Below are 21,323 nucleotides of genomic sequence, written 5' to 3' on the forward strand. Positions count from 1 at the left end.
CAAAGAGAAAGTCGGAGAAAAAAGATGGATCTAGGGAACGAGCCAAAGAAAAGAGACGAAGACGAAGAACAATGGCAACGCGCAACGGAAAAACTGCCGACGTGGTGGCCAATGCCAACGTGGATCCTTGCACGTGTATATGAACTTCGCGCCTTTTCAATACCTTTTCAACTATCCGCTCCGTGGTCGGCTGAAGGTGATCGTTTATGAGAAAAGTTGCGTCACAAGTCTGTCGATTATGTCGACAAAACGGATCTTCGCGCTTTCGCAAACTTTGAACACCAAGAGTCACGCAAGTGTATTTTTACAAAGGGATTGTCGCAGTTGTGTTCAACTTGTATACGAGTGCCTGAAATTTTAAATAAACTCGTTTATTTGATTTCTTCTATTTAAATTTTTCTGTCTACATTTTTCTAGATGTGGAACGATGAAATATCGACTACGCTGGAAACGTAAAGACAAAGATGACGACATGACGGAAATGACACTGTCGATGAAAAGTAAATCAGACATATCGGATAAGTTTGATTTGTCCGAGGCTTTGTTTCTCGGATTTTTCAAAGCCTCGTTCTCGATTAGATTTTACTATCAATATATCGATAGAATGAAATTATTACGATTCGCGACATCTGCAAGTGACAGGGTGCTTTGAAGAAAAATGTTCCTTATTAGAAATATTGAACTTTGTTAAACTCGTTGTGCTTGAATTAAATAATAGGGGAATGCGTGCAAGCATATCGCCCGAGGCCTGACAAGAATCTACCTTCCTCATCCCGACGCTCTCTAATCTCCTAATCAGCAGTTCCTAACTATGTTTATTAACATCTTTTCTTGACTCAGGATATAATATCGAGTAAACAAACTTTTGCAACATAAACACAGGATGTTGAGATGAGGCGTAAATTAATCGTAACTCATACGAGCTTTTCTACCAAGTATTAAACGTGAGAATTTATCAAAGCGATAAAAACGAACGGTAAACCAACAGAAACGCAGATTAAAGTTTCTTCACGAAGAATCGTTCAAGATGGACACCGAAGTAAGAAGAAATTCAGTTTCTTTCCTCGGAGATCTTAACCTTACAAGCACAAGGAGATTCTTCAAATGATCCATTCAAGTAACGTAAATTAGAAATTTAAAACCGGACTTTGTTTAACTTCTCGAACGATGTTTCAACAAAATTGCATTCACGGTGATTTTACCGGACTGGCTTCGCGAGAGTAATGGTAAATTTGCAGGATCGAGTAATAAACAGATGAATAAGATAAGGTACGACGAGAGCAACGGAGCCAAGGGTATATTCCTCGCCTTTTTCCTTCGTAAAGTAATGAAGCCGCGTAATCGGAATTCCTTCGCGCCACGATTAAATTGCACAATTTATTGTTTCACGTTAGATATAGCTGATGCACGCATGCATCACGGGCCCTTCATAATACTTAATGTCAGCTAGCTGTTCGCATAGAGTCACTTTACTAGGGGATAAATTTCAGCGCCACGTGCACAGCGAGCTGAAGAACTGGCGAACGTGTGGCAAAACCGGAGAGATGAACCGTAAAGGAGAGGACAGGAACAACGAGTAATGGCAACAACCGTTCAGAAAACAACCAGTCAGGATGAACATTATGGGATGTGTAAAATAGAGAAATATTTGGTACGCGGAACACGTGGAGGTGGAAGTTTTATGACGAATAAGAATAACATAAGCGGGTTCCATCAGCGTAATGAAAAAACTGATATACTAATGGCAGATAGTTTTTGTATAACATATTAAAAATAGGTCACCTTATATTTATGCTCGTGTCGTTATATTACAGTGACTCGAATCATTTAATAGTAGAAACTAGAACTGACGTCCGATTGAACATTGCCTGAGCTAATCGTACAGTCTTACTACTGTATGGTCTTACTACTTAAGAACAAGACATATTAATACGTATGTTTGAATTAAAGTTTTTTAAGGTAATAAGTTTGTTCTTCCTAAGGTAATAAGTAAGTTTATAAACATTGTTTAAACAATGTAAAAATATACGTATTTGAATTTTTCGATGAAGGATAAATACATGTATGTATATTTTTAAAGAAGCGAGATAAATGAATAGATAGATTTTATGTAATAAAACTTGCTATTCGATGTAATAAAAAATACAAAAACGAATTAAAAACGAAAAAACGAAAAAAAAAGTTACGAGATATATGTATAACTACGGTTGTATATTTATTGAAACTCTTTTATTCGAAGACTTACCTTAAATTTACCGCTTCATACATGAAAATACTTTTTATTCCATGATGTATATTTTCTGCGGTTTCGTCGCTGTTATCCGAAACAAAGCAAGTGCAACTTCGCATGTACCACAGGCATGTTTTTTTCTGACAAGCAGGTTGTAATAGATTACCGACGATAGGAAATTTGCTCACCCTGTTGCGACGTTTAACGAAATAACAGTGATATGTTCGCGGTATATTTGTTCGATAACAGAAAAATAACACGGCCATGGAGAAACGCGAAGAAAATTTGTGTCGTTAAAAGGTTAACGCTAGATTGCACGACACGGACGTGCAAAAAGTCTCGCGATTATTGACTTCTTTTAATGATGCTGCTTAACCTTAAACGGTCTCATTTGGCGCAATCTGTACTAGCACGTCGATTTCATTCGCCTAAATTGATCATAATGAGTAGTTTACTGAGACTAATTATCGAGCTTATCTTGAAAATTTAAGAAGATATCTTCCACGAAGAAGAAGCGAAACTATTTAAATACAAATTTTCATTGACCTCCGAAGCACATTTTTTTATCGTTCGTCATAAAACTTCTAAATTTCTCCTAACACTGTAATAAATAGAACGCGAAATATTTCCCCGAAATGAACCTTCTAATTTCGTAAATGTATTTATTGTCGTTTATAAACTATTCAAGTTGTACATATATTCAATAAATTAATCAATAAATTGAACTGACGATAGAGTTGGAGAAGTACTGCAAACCTACTATCTACGTAGTATTATACTCGAACCTGTCTTCCACTGATTACAGTGTCCCTAACAAGGAAGAAATTCTTTAATTTTTGAACATGTAGTTTTACTGAAGATCATGATGACGGCTATCGTGATCGGACGGAAGAAAGTCGTAAAGATAGGCGTAAATGGTGAACACGAAGTTTTCACGTGGTCGATAGCTGGCTAGCCTCGTAAAAGCGCAATGGAAGTAGCGAAGAAAGGGCTGTACGGCGAAAAAGCGTGGTTTACGCGACGTTATAAATTTTCTATATTATCGAAATGTTGGGTACTGGAGCCAGGGAAAATTATTAATTTAGCTTGGCGTTACGCTGCTACCGGCAATTTCCATCGAACGGTTTCACCCATACCGCTGTTTCAACGAGCCAATCACCACGGCCCTATTGCTCCCTTTATTTTATTCACCGGAGCTTCCTCCAGGCCAGTACCTTCGCAAATGTGCCGCCATTCGTGTCTCCTTTTATCGGTAATGAGACAGAAACTTCCGCGGATATTTTATCTTCCATCGCTTTCGGGATGCATCCCTTTGCAGACAGTACAAAAAAGGGGGATTTATTACACTCGGCGGATCGATAGGGAAATGTTAACTGTAATTCACTTTGGAAGACTTGGCGCGACGGTATTAAACCAGTGAATCGAATTGAATAAGAAATATTTATGCCCCGGGTGAAAAATTTATTCGAGCTTTCACTTTGCTAGAGAAAATGCCATAGAAATACGCTCGATGAGAATTACCACTGGACATTTCCCAAAGAAGAACGTTCCTTGCGAAAATCTATTCTTTTACTCGAATATACGGGAACATACTTCTTAAACTAGTTCGCTGTGATTCCTGGCGCATAAGAATTACGTTAATATGAAAATCATGTCAATGTTTCAAGAAAGATCTATTAGAGGTACATATACAGAAACCAGATATCAATGAAGTTTCGTTAAGTATGACTTGTTTGCACGAAAATACAAATATAAATTATATAAATTCTAAATATGAATATTATAATTATAAATTAAATTATAAATATAATATATTCAATTATTATTACTAAAGTAAGGAAATAGAGTAAATCAAATTTAAGCACATAACACTGGTGCTAGTTCGATTAAACTTCATTAATACCTAATTGCAGTTGCCTCTCTATTTATTTTTCTCCTCGACTGAATCTTTCGATACACAAGACGTTTTCAGCGAGTGATATCCCATTTCCTACTATGCTCGGTATTACCAGAGTACGTGGTGGTTCACAACAGGTGTACAATCAAATTTGATTCGCGCGACGTTTCCACATGTTCTATGATATGATAGTAAATTAGTCGATAGACGAACTTCACGCACTGTTGTATATATTAGCTGTTCATACGGGACTTTCGGATTGTGTCAGAGACGCGCGAAATGCGATATTAAAGCGCTTGTCTGTGGAGCTGTCTTGATTCCAAGAAAAGAATGCGTTATGTTAATTGGATTTGCCCAGAGAGAGAGAAAGAGAGAGAGAGAGAGAATTACATTTCTTAAACATCAAAGGCTGAATCTACGCTCGTTGAAGGAATTTTCATAGTATGTTGTATTATCAGATCGAGTTCCTTAACAATAGACGAACCAACGATTTATAAATTGAATAAACCTATAGATCTTTATCGATAGTACGTATGCAACTGGTATTCGTGTACGAGAAATATTCATTTATTTATCAAACAATTCTATCGTTCAAGAATTTATTTAGACACACAATACACGGTAACTCGTCAATACTTTACCGGAGGGAAGCTTTGTCCGTCCAATTTATGATTTCACATAAACTCATAAGCTCGTTCTCTCGGAAGTAATAAAACGAAATGGTTCCGTGGCTGTACAGGTTTTTATGGAAAACTCGGGAAATTAACCAGACGTTACATAAATAAGTCGAAAGGAGTAAGTCGCGTCATTCGTTCTATTTATTAAAAGATAAACATTAGACCGCAGATTTTTATGTAAATTCGTATTTTCGTGATGGAAATTAATAAAAAATGTAACGAGTGTTATATTACTTTGAATACTTCATATACTTCGATGTATCGGATGCGTTATATAAATCTTGACGTCTCTAAATTTTCCATAAATTCGTAAAAATCCGTCATCTAATAATTACATATGAAATCGAAAGAAGAAAGAAATACATATAAAGAAAATAAAACTACAATTCCTAATAAAGAAAACGAAATAACGAATAAATTACACAGCATTTATATCGGCATTTATGGAAACAATAAGTCCTTTAATTACGGTTAATACAATCCCATTGTAAATTTTAGCGATTGCCAAGCAAATTACCATCGTTCAGAAGGCATTAAATAGCGAGAAAGCTCTCGTGTCATCGAACTACGGAGAATAGAGTGTACCAGGAATCGGTTGGCAAAACTTGATCGAACATGGTGCCAGAGTATCGACACTGTTGATTATACTTCGACAACGAAACAAGCTACGAACGGCAGCATTGTCGAGAGAAAAGGGCTAACGCGATACTATATCTATAGACGCATAGCTTATTCCCCCGGGAATAGAGAGACAGAGTTCACTGGCATGATAATGGGGATAATAAATGGACTCGAACCGCCCTTTGAAACTCACCCCTGGCCAACGTTCAACCTGTTCGAGGGACACGTATCCGAACAGCGCTACAATTTCCGTAAGCAGCGAACTCCGCTTTTATGAATACCGCCTACACTCTTACATTTACGATTTGAAGATTTTGCGATAGAACCGTTTACGACATAATGCCTTGGAATCAAGGGCTACGTATTTTTTGCCCTACAAGATAAATTTATGGGTTCATAGATTTTAAGGTGTGCACGTTGTGCCACGTACTCGCTTACACATCCGTAGTCTCGTTTAATACGCGGTTTATACGCGAATTATGGCGAATTAATCACACGAGATAGTCCACTAGGTTGTTACGTGACGCATTATCGAAGATTTAGTAATCTGTGATACGGTCGTATTTAATCGACACGCTTGACATTTCTAAATATCTTGAACGGTGATTATCATCGACGCTATAAAATGCACTGCCGGCCATTATTTTTATTCTTTTATACCTTTTTCTTGCACAAATATTCGAGTATCCAACGTTCCATTTTTATAGAAATTACAAGAGTAAAGCAACATCGTCGTAAGACGAAACCTGATGCCTATTCGCAATTGTCTTCTATTAAAGCTAACAAATTGGGAACCGAAATATTTCCTCTATCTAAACTGTTTACACAGACGGACGATGTAGGAAATTTCTCTAACACAAAGGCGATGAGGTTCACGCAATCTGTCCGGACAACGATTCTAGATTTGGAAAGAAACGCTTTCCAACCGTGTTATTTCGCGTGAGCCCTTACAGTTTGATATCAGCCCCAGAGGTTTCGTGAAAATCTCTCTAAATGGAAATCTCCTGTTACGAGCTTTCCTTCCCTTTCTTGTACATCTTTACCTCGAAATGTTTGTCCTACACTAGACTGATGAACGCTAGCAACGATTTCACTGGCAAGTTCGTCGAAATACAGATTAGAGGTTTAGATAATTCCTCGCGAACTTGCCACGTCGTTCCTTTTAATTCGACGGCTTAATCCAGCTGGATGCCGTTTCCTCGCTTTTATTCTCGGTTGTATCAGCGCCGAGCTAAAATCTGCGGACAGTTCGCGCGGACCTTCGTCAAACTTGTAAATAGCGCGATGAAGTTCTCGCGATCGTGTGGAAATTTGCTCGTAGAGTTTATTACAACGCCAGACTTCTCTAAGTCGCAACTTATGCGGCTAAGCCTCTGTTTGAAGTTTCAAATTGTTATATTTAATTAATTACAAATTTACATCCGTTATTCGTTCGATGTTACATTCGTATCATACTTTCTGCGAAATATTCCTTTATGCAAAGCAGAAATTAAAATGACTGAAACAAAGTATTCCGATTATTCTCGCGCAATTAGAACGCTTCGTTCCAAAACTACATTCAGACTTCGTTATTCTCGTAATTCTACACGCTGAATAAGAAATTACTTTGAAACGCATTTACACAAGGAAATTGTGCAGCCTAATTTATAACATGATTAATTTAGCTGATATTGCCCCGGTGCTGTGCTTCAAACGCACTGAAAGCGAAAATAAAACGGAAACGATGCGCGTTAACGCATCGTTGGTCGTCGTTTGTAACAATATCGTGATTTTCAACAAACTCGAGCGTTTCGAGTTGCCGTTTTCTACACGGCTAAATAGTCGTTTGCTAACGTTCTGTTTTCTCTTTGAACGTTATTAAATAATAAACCATCGATTATTGTATAATTTGCCTCTCGAACGCGAAGCTGTTTCGCGAGAGTTGCTCGCGAAACGAGATTACAGTATCAGAAATGTAATGTTCGCCAACGTCTCTACGCTCTATGAAGCTTCTCATTCTGAAACAAGGGTACGCAAACAATAGAGCGTTGCAAACTCGACAATGCTGCCTGCATCTTCAGCTGACAAATGCGCATTGAAGGGAACGACTAGTTTTTACGATGGTGATTCTGCACTCCAACCGATGTACAGCACGGCTCATCTCGCTGTGGAAAAGCGGAAGAAGAGGAACGATATCGTGATGCCGTAACGAGCACAGAATGAGAAAGGAATCTATTACTCCGGGCTGGTGTCAGTCGATGCGAAACTCGTCTACGCGTCTATGCGAAACGGCTTCGTCACGCCAACCCGAATATTCTACTTTTTCTATCTCGTCCTAGTCGATCTTATGCACCGATCCAAATTCTTTTAGCCAAATATTCCACAAACTATGCCGTAAAAATCCGAGTTTCCAATGAATAATGGATCGTCTATTTCGGTGACAAGGTTCAAGAACGAAATCTTAAAAGAAGACGTATCTCGTTAACACCCTCTCGCTTCAATTTATATACTTTCTCGTTCAGCCATTACATCATCAAGGAGGCGCATATTCAATTACGATTATCGAGTACGTATTATATATCGGAATTGCGTATAGAAACATCAAAATGGCTGCACCATTATTGGAGGAAGAACAGCTTTCGTGTGATTCATATTTTGTACCTCGAAGGTATATCGAAAGCTGAAATTTATCGAAAACTTGCTACACAATATAGGAGTAAAATACGCTATCGTGAAACAGTGTCCATGAATGGATGTCTATCAATGTTCACTTAAAGCCGCTTTGAAAGGCAGACTTTTCACCCATAGAAGCACCGAAGGCAGCGATGTGCATACTTCGTTGATCTCTCAAGCGAAAACATTTTATTCACGGGGCTTTGTACAACGACTAATTGGGCTAACAAGGGGAATACGAGACCTTCGAGTTTCCAAGTCAGATGTTCAAGTACAGAGTATTGGGACACCTCCTGATATTTAATACAAACTGGATGCTCTTCGCTGATTTTACTGTCTGATTATGTTATCGCTGAATGTGTTATTCCATTTGCATTACATGCATCTTGTAGCGTAAGATACTGATCGAGGTACAAAATCTATCCTAATTTCCCAATAAGTGTTACGAATAAGCGTATCGTTTATTAAATTTATTATCGATATCATTGATATTGATCGATCGATTGAACGATATATATCATACATATTTACATTCCATATCGTAAAAAGTTCGATTCAGCATTTACTTAGAAACCAGCATTTTCTAAGATACTATAAATCACTCTCGTAAAGAAAGAGACACGTAATTCGCATCTACTCGGCCACACACAGAATAATCACAAACCCAGCGGGTAACAATCACGGATGAGTCTGAGTAACAGGAGGAAAATACGAAGGAAATGGAAAAGGCAGGGAAAAGGAGAACATAATTCAGTTTTACGAGCAACATTGAACCTTCGTCTCCGGGTTATTTATATAAAAGCGGCGTGGAAACTCGCGGCATCGCGTACGAAATCCATCGTCCTATTTATTGTTGTTGCCCTTGTTGTTGCCACGCTCCCGTCGAATTTCTTATTTCCTTATTTCTCTCCCCTCCGCCGCTCTTTTTATTCTCGATACGCCCTCGCCATCGTATCGTTTCGCTAGCCAACCAGCTAGCCACCCCTCGCGTATTCCGCTCCGTCTCCGCTCGAGTAGCGGACACCTTACCAAAGAATTATTTATTGGCCAAGTTTCTCCGCTGGTAACTTATGTTGCCACAATCGAGCTACGTCCGCGAAACGGCCAACCCAGGATATATAAATTCTCGAACGGAGCTCCAAGTCGAATGCCTACAAAACGTGTCGAAATACTCATAATAACAAACGATCACCACAGCCAATGGTACTTTTATTATTTACGGCGTTACAAACTCCTCCATTTCGGTTATATCGTATCCACGGACGGCGACAGAAATAAGTAGATAGGTAGTGCAAGTAGCTATCGACAAAGTCTAAACGAACTATAGTACCTTGTGTATGGTAGCGGGAAAAAGAACATTTACGAAATTATATGAGAAGCATAAAAAGACCAGGCAATTTTACGAAATGAATTCGTATTTGATAAGAGCAATGAGTAAATATAACGTAGGCTACAAAATAGATGATTGTTACCAATATGATAAAAGAATTTTTAGTACAAAAGATAATAAGATTCATAGCAATATCGATTAAAAATTTTCCTTCATCAATCGTTGTATTTCACTCCTATATCTTTCTGTAAACAAGCCATATATTTAAAGGAACTTCGGTGATACCTGTATTATCTTCATTACCTGATCATTTAATTTGTCAAGGTTTGATTTATACGCATATTTCCTCGGACTAAGCATCTTTAGGAGAAATTACGTATGAAGGGAAATATTTGCCACACGGTCGTAGCAACAGCATGTTATCCCGTTGCTTAGTCTCGCTCGAATAAGTCGAAGCTATGCTTATTAATTTCTAAGCAGACGTCGAAAGACGTATGAATAGCAATGGAGGAATGCCTCTCAATGTTGAACGCATTACGCCGTAATGTCGGCACGAGAACTTACGTATGTATCGCTAATTAGAAACGCAATTTCTGAGTCTCGTTCGACGCAAAAGATGAAATGCCTGCGAATCAACTACATCTTTAATTAAAAAATAACAGAGTCTTGAATAACTGAGTGGCAGAAAATGAAAGGCTGAATAAGCGAGATTTAGTTTCGCAGAGATTCAAGAATTCGTTCAATACACGCAAAATATGGAACATTGATAGACCCTTAAGGGTAGTCTCGAACGTCCAAGAATCCTATCGGAAAATCTGAGAAGATTTTAGAAAAGTTCCAAGTAGTTTCAGCGCATCTAAGAGAGTTATGAAATCTGAGAAAATCTTTTAGGTATCTGTAAATACTTCTTTTTCGCGAAAAGGAAATAATCAATAGCAGGAATTTCCCGAATCGGTATTTTCTAAAAACGAACTCATAGAAATTTGCAACGTGTCGCAGCAACTTTTCGGATAGTAATGAAGTTTATCGTACGCGTCGTAAAAAAACTAAGCGACCGATTTTCCAAGGTAAACGATGCTTTTTTCGTCGAGCTACAACTAACGAGGCTAAACGGTATGATAGCTCGGATTAGTTTGCATGGTAACGAGGCAAAACTATGGGACAAGGCGAGGAATGCCGAACCCTATTGTGAAATTATTAACCTTTCGTGTAAGTTCTTCGTTAATCCCGCCCGGTATTCGGAACTTTCAGACAAACTATACATCTACGACGATTCGTGCAACCTGTACCGGGAATTTTCGTAATCGACGAAAGTACTTCAACTACCTTTAGTAGCTCCAATCTACCTTTCGTTTCTCTTGACTCAAATGTGGCTCGAACTCGTATACATTACTAAGAAAGATTTTATAAAAGGAAGCAAACTTTTCCAATTGAATTAAAAGCGATTGCTGCCTTATAAATAAATATTTTTCAGAAGGTTTTACGAAGCACTCGGAAGGTATACAGTAGCACACGAAAGTATTCGAACAGTTAGCACGGAAAATTTTTATAAACACGTTACGCGTGTCGTACGAAACTCTTTGAAAAATTTGTTAACACTGTAATGAGACACGGCTATCGTAATTATAACAATAAGATTTGAAACTAATTCGGAAATGTATAGAAAAGTAACGAGACGATTTATCGCAAACGCGTACTTATTGAAAAATTAGTATACAGCATTAATAAATAATAGTTTGAAACATACGATCAGCGTTGATGATATCCTCGCTAAATATCGTGGCTCACTAATATATCGAATAATTAACTGTTTTAATGTTTCGGTAATTTTTGCGAAATGTATGCTTTCAGAAAATTTCCTGAGACTTTTATATACATTGTCAGATTCGTTTCAAATTTTGTCAATACAATTACGATATCCGTGTCCCGTCGCAAAGCTAATGGATTTCCAAATGTTTTGTACGTACAGTATATACGTAAAAAGTTCCCAGGAGTGTTCGAATGCTCGTAATTTTTTCAAGCAACTTAAACGTCTTATTTATCTCATTTTTCACTTCACAGAGACGGCAGTAGATTCCGTCAGAAAACCGTTCTATTATGTTCCACAAGCTGCTCCAATAACGTTGTCGAAAAATAAAAATATATCGCCGATATTTCCTCTAGACTGGACTTTTCCATTATTAGCAAAACTCGTTTGTAGAGCGTAACCGATGAAAGGGCCACACGATCCACGTATTAGGAAATTTCGCGAACAGTGCGGATCGCCGACAATGGTTATTCGAGGCACTGCGGGCCAGGATCAGAACACGATACACGACAATTTCGAGAATAGTCGAAGGCAAGCCACACATTATCTCCGGAAACGAGGTTATGGTCGTTCGGTAGGAGAACTCAGATGGAACACTTTGGATTCCAATTGCTTCTGTCTAACGCGTTTATCACCACAGCCCCATCCTCCACGTGTACATACGTATAGAATTTCATTTTAGCCGCTTCACTCTTTCGTATCGCCTGCTTCATGGACTACCTCTTACCGACGCAAACTTTATTGCTAAAAGTTTTATCGCAGATGAAACTGGGCTCGATCAATTGTCGTTCGAAGAGGGATTTGCGATCCAGGATTTAAAGCGACGCGCGATAAATCTATCGGGCCTCGATTTTCGCCGAAGAAATACTTTCACCGATCGAGTAATCGGCATTGGAATTATTTCAATGAAAATAATTAAATCGATTGATGGCATAGTTGCTGGTGATTTTATATATATTTTATATATTTCATATATTATACAGGGTGGTTGGTAACTGGTGATATAAGCGGAAAGGGGGTGATTCTACGCGAAAAAAAGAAGTCGAAAATATAGAATAAAAAATTTTTTTTTAATTTTTCCATCGAGACAACGATCCGTTATAACGAGACGTGATAAAGTGCACGCGTACCGAGCGAAAATTCAAAGTCGATTTTCTCGAAATCAAAGCCTCGAACGAAAAATTTTTATTCTATATTTTCGACTTCTTTTTTCGCGTAGAATCACCCCCTTTCCGCTTGTACCACCAGTTACCAACCACCCTGTATATATATACTTCTTTTCAAGAATATTTAGAGACAATATTTTTCACGTTTTCTGTCACAATGGAAACAGAGAAAATATATCATTCTACTGAAATAGGAATTACTAATGAAATGACAAAATTAATAGCTCGTGCTATGCTTTATTTAAAGTTATTAACGCCGTTTAGAATTTATACGATACTCTAGAACTTTAACAAGAAATTGGAGTTTTTGCTTTTATAATACAAGGTATCCCAGTGATACGCAAAGGGTATCGTGTAACAAGTGCATCCCTGAAAAGGGTTGATTCTGGGTGAAAAGAACAAATTGATACCGTTGAATACCATTTTTTTATTCGGACCTCCGTTTTTTTGAAAAAAAGTTGACCTGAAAAGATCTTTTTGTTTTATTATACGACCAGATACGTGATATCCTGTAAGCAAAACAACTGTCTCTCAGAGATTTCGTTTCATCAGATGATAAAATAATGTTACGTTCAATGGGATTTTCAACTTCATTTGTTATTAATATTAATAACTATTATCGTGGTGACATGATATGCAAGGGTGCAACGATTGGAAAGAGAAAATGTCTCTTTCTCCAATTTATTATCGCATCATGAAGTATCGTAATATTCCTACAGACTGTGAAGTGCCCATCTTCTAATTTCCCTAAAATACATAGGAACGAAATTTGAAAAAAAAGGCGACAGAATACGCGGTATCATTCAAAGGAAATACGAAACGATTGGCATATTGTTGGTACCTTTTGAACGTGCAATATGACAACAGAATAGTCTATTCCGAAACACGAGCGTGAAATTGCAGGCGCGGCATAAAAAAATCAAAATGCAAATACCTCAGCTTTTTAGGCGGCTACGATTTTTCACTCGGAATTTTTTATCGGTTGAAATGAGTTGGAAACCGATTCCGCTGACTGAATCGCTATAACGAACGATCGACAAAAAAGGACAGCGAAGATTCTCTCGTCTTCCGCTGCTGAACAATGGAAAAGAAATATCGGTATCAAATGTTGGCACGACCGTGTGAAAACATAATCTTGAGCCTATTTTGTTCAAAGTGCATATGGAAAAATTATAAAGGAGAATTATACTAAGAATTATACTTTACATCGTATTTTTGTTAATATGTTGCGTTCCATTCCCACCGTTTCGTTAACGTTCCAGTCTACCTTTTCAAGACAGTTCCGAAAAACATCACAATAAAATGCAACGTACCAGCAAAAACACGATCGAAGTTGGAAAAATCAGAAATACGCCATCTAACCACGGTGAAAGTTTAAAGTCCAGGATCGAACTAGTTTGATACAAATAAATTATAAAGCAAATATAGAGAGACTCTGAAATTTCATTTCAGTTGCAACAGCTGTATATCTGGAATGGAAAACTCGACGAACTTATACCAAACTGCGCGGCACACTCTCCTCGGTGCGACATCGCGAGTACTTAAAGGACGAGTGGAGTAAGTGACGATGTTAGCACCGCTGCCTTGCATAAGGACATCATTAGCTAAGTCAATATTTTACTCTTATCGCTATAGAACACAAACACTGCAAACAAGAACAGCTCGTTTCAATCAGAACGAGAATATAATCTCTTAACCCGATAACTGCAAAGTATCGGCATATCGATCCATATTTCGTTAACAGAGCTGAACCGATCCATCGTTTGTAAAACGTCTTTCGTTTCCAACGATTTCTCGAATATTCTGGCAAAGTTTGTCGATTTAACCATCGAACACAGTGTACACACAACTATATCTGATATTTATACAACTTGCACAACTTTAGTACAGATCACGTGCATTCACGGCAAAACCAAGCTCTTCTTACCTGCGGATCTTTCTAAGTTCCGAGCGAATTTTCTCAAGTATTAGCAACGATATAACGAAATGCTTAACTTATTGTTTTTGTAGCGTAAAGTCGATAAAGCATGGTTGCTGTAGCAAGAAACAAAACTAAAAAGATATCTAACATTTACAAACAAATATAAAGTTGTAATCGCTTGCCAACATTTATGTAAATTGATAGTTTCATGAACGCAACCAAAGAAGTGGAACTTAAACAGAAACTCGTTTTAATCGTTAAAAATTATAACCGCTGCTCTGCTTTGCATATTTCGTGTATCGTTACACGTTATACGCTGGCTACGAAAAGTATTGTCACACCACTGTACTTATCATAGCATGATATTATACTAACGAATAGGATTCAGCTATATTAAATTTCATATTATTTAGTGTAGTACGTCTTATACGAATGCAAACATTTGATATCATGAAAACGAAACGTAGAGCCTCGCGAGAAAGCGTTTCGTTAGAAAATAGGAGCGTCGATACATTTTTGAGCCGCTGTACGCATTCTTCGTATCTTGTTTTTGCATCTCTAAATTTCGCATAAACGCGTAAGAAATCATCGAATAATCACCGTACCCGTGCTTAAGCCGCTTGCCAACAATCAGTTACGCATACCTTCGTAACGTACAGGACTATTAATCGACGAAAGAGCCAATTCACCGCTTGACGTAGAAATACCGACCGGCCGAAAAAAAGCTTGATTTTCTCGATTAAAGGAACAATAGAGATAATATCACGGATAGCGTTCCCGCGGGAAAAGAAAACGGGAACGAGAAACGTGCGGGGTTTCTCTTCAGCTTGGGAGTTCTACCGCGGTCTTCTCTGATCGACCGCTTCCGGTTTCCAGATATAATGCAACTCGCGTACTCCCTGGAAAATGAGCGCGGCTGTCTCGTTCTCTGATTGGAAAACTACGAATTGCTTCCTGCCGACGATGGATCCCCGGGACAAAACTAGAACGAGGACAGAACCGTCGCTGTCGGAAGAAATCGAGGGAGCCTCTGTCGAATATAATCGGGCCCGGATGTGTCTTTGATTTACGCTCGATGTTCCACCGTATTGGAATCACCAACAGCCACGCGATTGAAATCGATCCGAGGAAAAGGGAAAATGGAAACCTTATACGTTCATTTGCCTGTATCCACCAACTTTATTATTATTATTTATTTTAATTAAGGTGGTATCTTCGTGATTATTAGCAACTGCGATTGACAAAATACATAACCGGAATATAGAAAACAACGAAGTGTAAAATGGAACAAGGCAAGTTACAAACATAAGTTATAGCGTCTATATGGTACAATTGGAGTACGATACAGTACGACTAATCTGAAGTTAGATTAACGGGATATAGTGTAAGTTAGAACCAAGTCGGTATGTTACAATATCGTAACTGGTGATACAGATGAATATCTTTGAGAAAATGAAGAAAATGTTCACGTTGATTTTTATGATTTATACGCGTCTGAATCTCATTTGAAACATCGAATTTAATTCTACATCGGGAAACGCTACTACAATTAAGAGGATAATCTGCGGACAGAATACAGTTACAGTAATTGCACTTTGGCGGGTTTTTAGTTATAAGATGAGAGTGCAACCAACCTTCTATCGCATATGGTAGCGAATATACAGTATCGTTCAAAAGTGTTCCCACACTTGCTTATTTTTGGCAAAACACATTTTTAATTTGAAAACTACAGTAAAATCGAACTGAAATGGTTGGCTTTTTCGTGAGCAACATAATTACGTAAAACAACATATTATAACTCGTTTAAATCGATTTTCGAATATATACCATACATATATCCTATTGTTGTATATATTCTACGCTGGATCGTGCCTTTCGAAGTAATAGTTTATAAAAGAAAAATTTGCACATTAACATGGTACAAGGAATTGAGATTATTAAGGCGTCGTTCTAATATGCAAAGTTTAAATCATCAAGAGATCCCAACTAATGAAGGAAGGATTATGGGAGATAGCTTATTCTACATCTCTCGTAAACTTGGTAAGCAAGGTAAAATAGCTTGTCTGCACTTTCTTGGTTAAACTTTCTTCCGATTATTTTCCACTACTCTACAAGATGATATTTACTGCATTCGTTTAAAAGAAATCTTATCCTAATCATTAACAATCCTTAATTATGCAATTATATGTCGATAAATGAAATTAAACTTACGTTATATCTGTTATATTTTAATATTTTATCGAGGCTAAACACTACTTCGAAAACACGTTGTTGAGATCTACGTATGGGTTTAATACTTACGTCTTTCGTTAAGAATAATCGCAGCTTGGAGTCTCATTCTACTTGTCAGTATGTTCTGTAACACAAAACACGAAGGGATTAGATAGAAATCGCTACGTAAAGATCATTTTTGATTAGCTCGTGTAATCAAATGGGTTTTCAACTTTGGCGAACTTTCTGAACTGCGCAGTTTTAATCTTCGAAGCTGTTCGAACTTCTTAGAACTTAGAATTTTGAATCTCTTCTAACTTTATGAACTTGAAAATTCACCAAACTTGTTTCCAATAAATTTTGAACATTTGCGAAATAACGTTGGATAACTCGTGACGGTCCATCAGTTTCGCCTGCATTTATCCACGAAATATGTTTCAATTAATCTGCCAAAGATAAACTACTATGTGATAAACTATCATTGAAAAAGTAGCATTCATTGCGAATAAAATTGTACTATGATGTATCGTCTATATAGCTCAAAAAAATAGCGCGCCATGTAGCATCAAAGTTTCCTGAGAACGAATATGAATTTACCGTTCGCGCGGCTAAATCCGTAAAAATAGGTAAAATGCAACAAGGTCCGTGCAGATAGGTTGACAAACGTCGAACGTTTGTCGTTTGTTATCGCCGCTACAACGAACGTCAAATTTGACGGACGTAGCTTGTATGACTGCTAGTATGCATTACAATGTTACGCTTCGATGGACGCTGCAACGTCCACTATTTCAACGTTCGGTGACCGCGATGTAAACAGTTCATCCTCCATTAAACCGGTTCTTTCACCGTATCGATTAAACAAGAAATTATTATTTATAACGATAGCGAGAAAGCATCTGTTAGCAGGAAACATTCCGTTCGGACAAGGCTCTACTGTACATGGAATCCGAAAGTTAGATGAACCGAGATTCAACAGAAGAAAGTATATCCTCGATTTCTGTCAAACACATCGATCAAACGAGAGTTCCATTAAAACTTCGGCAAACATTTTAGTTGGAGTTTAGCTTGAAACTCGTTATTAGAGTTCGATAATAAACAAGCTGCATAGTATCCTAACTGCAACGTGGTTCACTCGACAGTCAGATTTTTATGCGGAAACTCCAATCAGCTTAACGTTCGACATCAGCCCTCATAAAGCGTTGCCGTACCCCGGGCGACGGAAGTGTACATTGGAAGTAGCATCCGGTTGTGAGGCAGCATCGAACGGTGGAAGGGCGCAATTAAAGTTAAACTACTATAACGAGACATCGATAGGCCGGGCGCTAGATCCTGGCGCAAGTCTCGAAAACCGATTAGAAAACGAGAAAGAGAAGCGACGGGGAGAGAGAACACGGAGGGGTGAAAACGACGAGGAAGGGAGATAGCTAGAAACTGGCTCGAGTTCGTAAGTTTTAATTGGCAGAGAGCACCACGACCTCCTACCATTTTACCATCGTGCCCCACCTCTGGCCACAATTTCACCTCAGCCCTTTCTCGTCCGGCACTGCGATAATAATTATAGTTACTCTTTGTTTTATAAATTAACTCTGGCTCCCTGGGCCTGCTACCTTCGCGGATTCTGCGACGAACCGGCGGAGGCGAACTGGAGATACTTCACATTCACTTCAATTAACCGGTAATGGATTAACTGCTTATCTTTCCTTTAGTTTGCTTACCGTGGTTCCCACCTATAAAGTCGCCTTTTAAGCCATTCGAATTCGATCCTTCCCCTTTTATACGTTTTATAACCAGGATTAAAATAATCTCCCCCTTTTCTTCCTCTGTACTACGATTCACACTGTAGATATTCGCGCTGTTAAATGAAAACGATTTCGCCGAAAACCGTAAGACGGACGCTCGGATGTTATCGCTAACGCGGAGGGGGTTTTCGGCTGAATTCATTAGCAACAACGGGGAGCAAAAAGTTACAAAAGGAAAAGGAACGATCCGAGGAAACAAGCGGTGGAAAGTTCTCCGATGAAGTTTTTTAACGGGGCTTTCACACTCGTTAATTACCCCATGAGAAAGAATGGCGCTACCAGAGCGTTAATTTTCCAGTGTGAATATTGTTTTATTCTTTCGTAACAAAGTATTATTATTGACACTACAAAATATAATAGCGGTTTATTTTTAAATATCTTTTGACAAAATATGCGATAAAATATAAGTAATTTATAATAATTATTTATCAAATGTCATATAATTCCGATCGTATATTACACGTGTATCATGTTGCGAAATATTACATAGGGAACTTGATAAGTTGAAATCTAACGCGAAGTCTCTATCGTAACACCGTGCGCTTATAAATTCCATCTAATACGTCAAAAAAATTCGTCTATTATACTCGTCTTCTCCATTAAATTAATCTTCGTTTTGTTATCCGGCTCTATCATCACAAGTACCGATACTCGAGTTGATGATACTCGTTAAATGTTTTCCCCGGTTCGTCCATCTTCACCTATCGCGAACTTAATGGTATCACCAACCGGAAAAAACAATAAGGCGATCTTACGGTACTCGGGTGTTTGGCATTCGCGAAACGTCGTCGAAACTGTGCCGTTAAATTAATCACAAGCACGTGATGTCATAAATAGGTGGAGAACATTCGGTAAACAGAGAGTGGGAAAGTACTCGGCCGCTTTAGAAACGAATGGATAATGAAGCTGAAACAGATACCGAAACATTATGGGGGCAACAAGCTCGTTCGCTGCCGATATTCCAGGAACGTACTCATCGTAAAAAGCAATTGTTTCGACTTTATATCCGTCTGTTCGAGTACACTTACGGTAACGTCGGTATCGCGACAAGAAACGCGCTTACGACTGTTTCCAACGATCGAAAGACAAAGATGTTCTTCGAAAGAACGATAACGTCCAACTTCGGTTTCCACAAATTAAGAATTACGAACGTGACTGATAATAATAGTAAATTGCGAGTGTAATTTATCAGGCTCGATCTCTCTTCGATATCGAATAAAGTGTCATACAAAATGATAGAAATTAGAAACTGAGGGGTGTAACGTTGAAATTTATCAACTCTACGAAGTATCAGGTTGAACAATAAATTTATTCGCAGTTTTTTTAAAACAGCTCGTCTCTTTATCTTACCTTACTTTCACATAAAATCTAACTATCAAGGAATAGTTTATTTATCCCACCTCAGCGGCTACAGAGCTATCGAGACACGCACACTTATTTTCCAACGAAGAGTTTTTTATCAATTTCTATATTTCATTTTCATACTAGGCATCAAGTTTTTGTAGTCATATGAGTGTACTTTCTAAATGATACTAAATCTATAATAATACGATAATATACGTACGAGTTGATCTTCTCGAAAACAAAGCCTCAAACGAAAAATTTTTATTCTATATTTTCAACTTTTTTTTTCGCGTAGAATCACCCCCTTTCCGCTTGTACCACCAGTTACCAATATACTGCGGAATGCTACAATAAATACGATGATCTGCCAATACTTTTTGTAGCCACTGTACATCCATCGTTAGAAAATCCAAATACCTGTACTTTTGTATTCGTTAAACAATTTTTATAACATTCTTCGATATACGTGAGCGTCAGATGAACGAACTTATTACTCGACTTGATATATCCTTAACTTCTCTGTGACACGTTCGTAAAGAAAAATGTAATATTTCGAACACTGTACATGACTAAGGATATTTAATTTCAAGGCAACTGCACGTAGCAAAGGAGCTATCTGAAAGCCAATGTCGTGGAACTAATGTGCGATTCTTTCTCCTATAAAATTCGTTTTCTCTCATCCTCCTTTCCTTATCTACATCCTTTCTTCATATCGGCACTCTTCGCAACCCATCGATGACCCTTTGCGTTCCTTCTCCTATATCGCCACTTTCTTACCATTCGATAAAGTACTTTGAGGTTCACCTTGGGTCTCTTTGACGCGTCCAACTTGCCCGACTAACAAAATAGACTCACCTTCCTGCCACTTATTACTCATTTTATCTGGATTCGAAGAATGCTATCTGTATGTTACGAAGCCAATGCTTCAAAGTCTCGGATGATCAAAGTCGAAGGCACACGAAACGAGAAAAGGTTTCGTAATGCTTTATTTTCTGAAGATAAATTTATGCTTACTGTGAAAATCGTAGTGAAACATTGCTGCTTCTTTATCTGGATCTGTAAAGATCTATTTCCCAGCAGAATTGCACGTTAATGATTTATACGCGATACCACGAAAGAATTAATAAGGATTAATAATCGCGGAGGAAGAAACTCGACTGCTACTAAAGAACTTTAACTTGTTGTAGCTAAACGCTTTGGCAATGTTCTGACGCGTATTAAGTTGTCGAATTTTTGGCCAAAAGAAAGTAACAGGAATCTGATTCATTCGAAGTCCGGAATTGAGACGGCACTACGGCTACAGAAAAATTATGATTGAGTGTTATTGTTGAAGTGGTTACCACTTCTAAGAAAACTCTACATCTGGTTTTTTTTAGTTTTCTCAAGCACTGAAGCCATCGACAGCGCGTAGACAAAAGACTGCGACGAAGTCAGACTATAAACAGTAGACAGGTGACGTTGGCTTCGGGGTTTTTCAGTTATTGGGCAACACAGCTAGCGTGCGGATCTGGACCAGCTCAAATTGTATTCTTACTTATAATTACACTTCTATTTAAATATATTTTCTGCCTTACAATTTATCCACGAATTTTCTCTGTTTACACATCGAATAACCTCAACAGTTATCTCTCTTATTAATAGTTAAAGCACTCGTTATTTAGTGACTGA

The 21,323-nt window shown here is 38.0% G+C and overlaps 1 protein-coding gene across 2 annotated transcripts in view; it reads right to left on the minus strand.

The window, feature by feature from the left end:
• Positions 1-21,323, minus strand: part of LOC126865184 (TWiK family of potassium channels protein 7-like) — a 364,862-nt gene that overhangs the window by 302,479 nt on the left and 41,060 nt on the right. For both annotated transcript variants that reach the window (XM_050617398.1, XM_050617395.1), the window contains exon 2: positions 16,603-16,657. The gene's annotated coding sequence lies outside the window, so the exon portion shown is untranslated. The remainder of the gene's footprint in view (positions 1-16,602; positions 16,658-21,323) is intronic.

Source organism: Bombus huntii, chromosome 4 (assembly GCF_024542735.1).
Source record: "Bombus huntii isolate Logan2020A chromosome 4, iyBomHunt1.1, whole genome shotgun sequence".
In the NCBI taxonomy this organism is placed as follows: Eukaryota; Metazoa; Arthropoda; class Insecta; order Hymenoptera; family Apidae; genus Bombus; species Bombus huntii.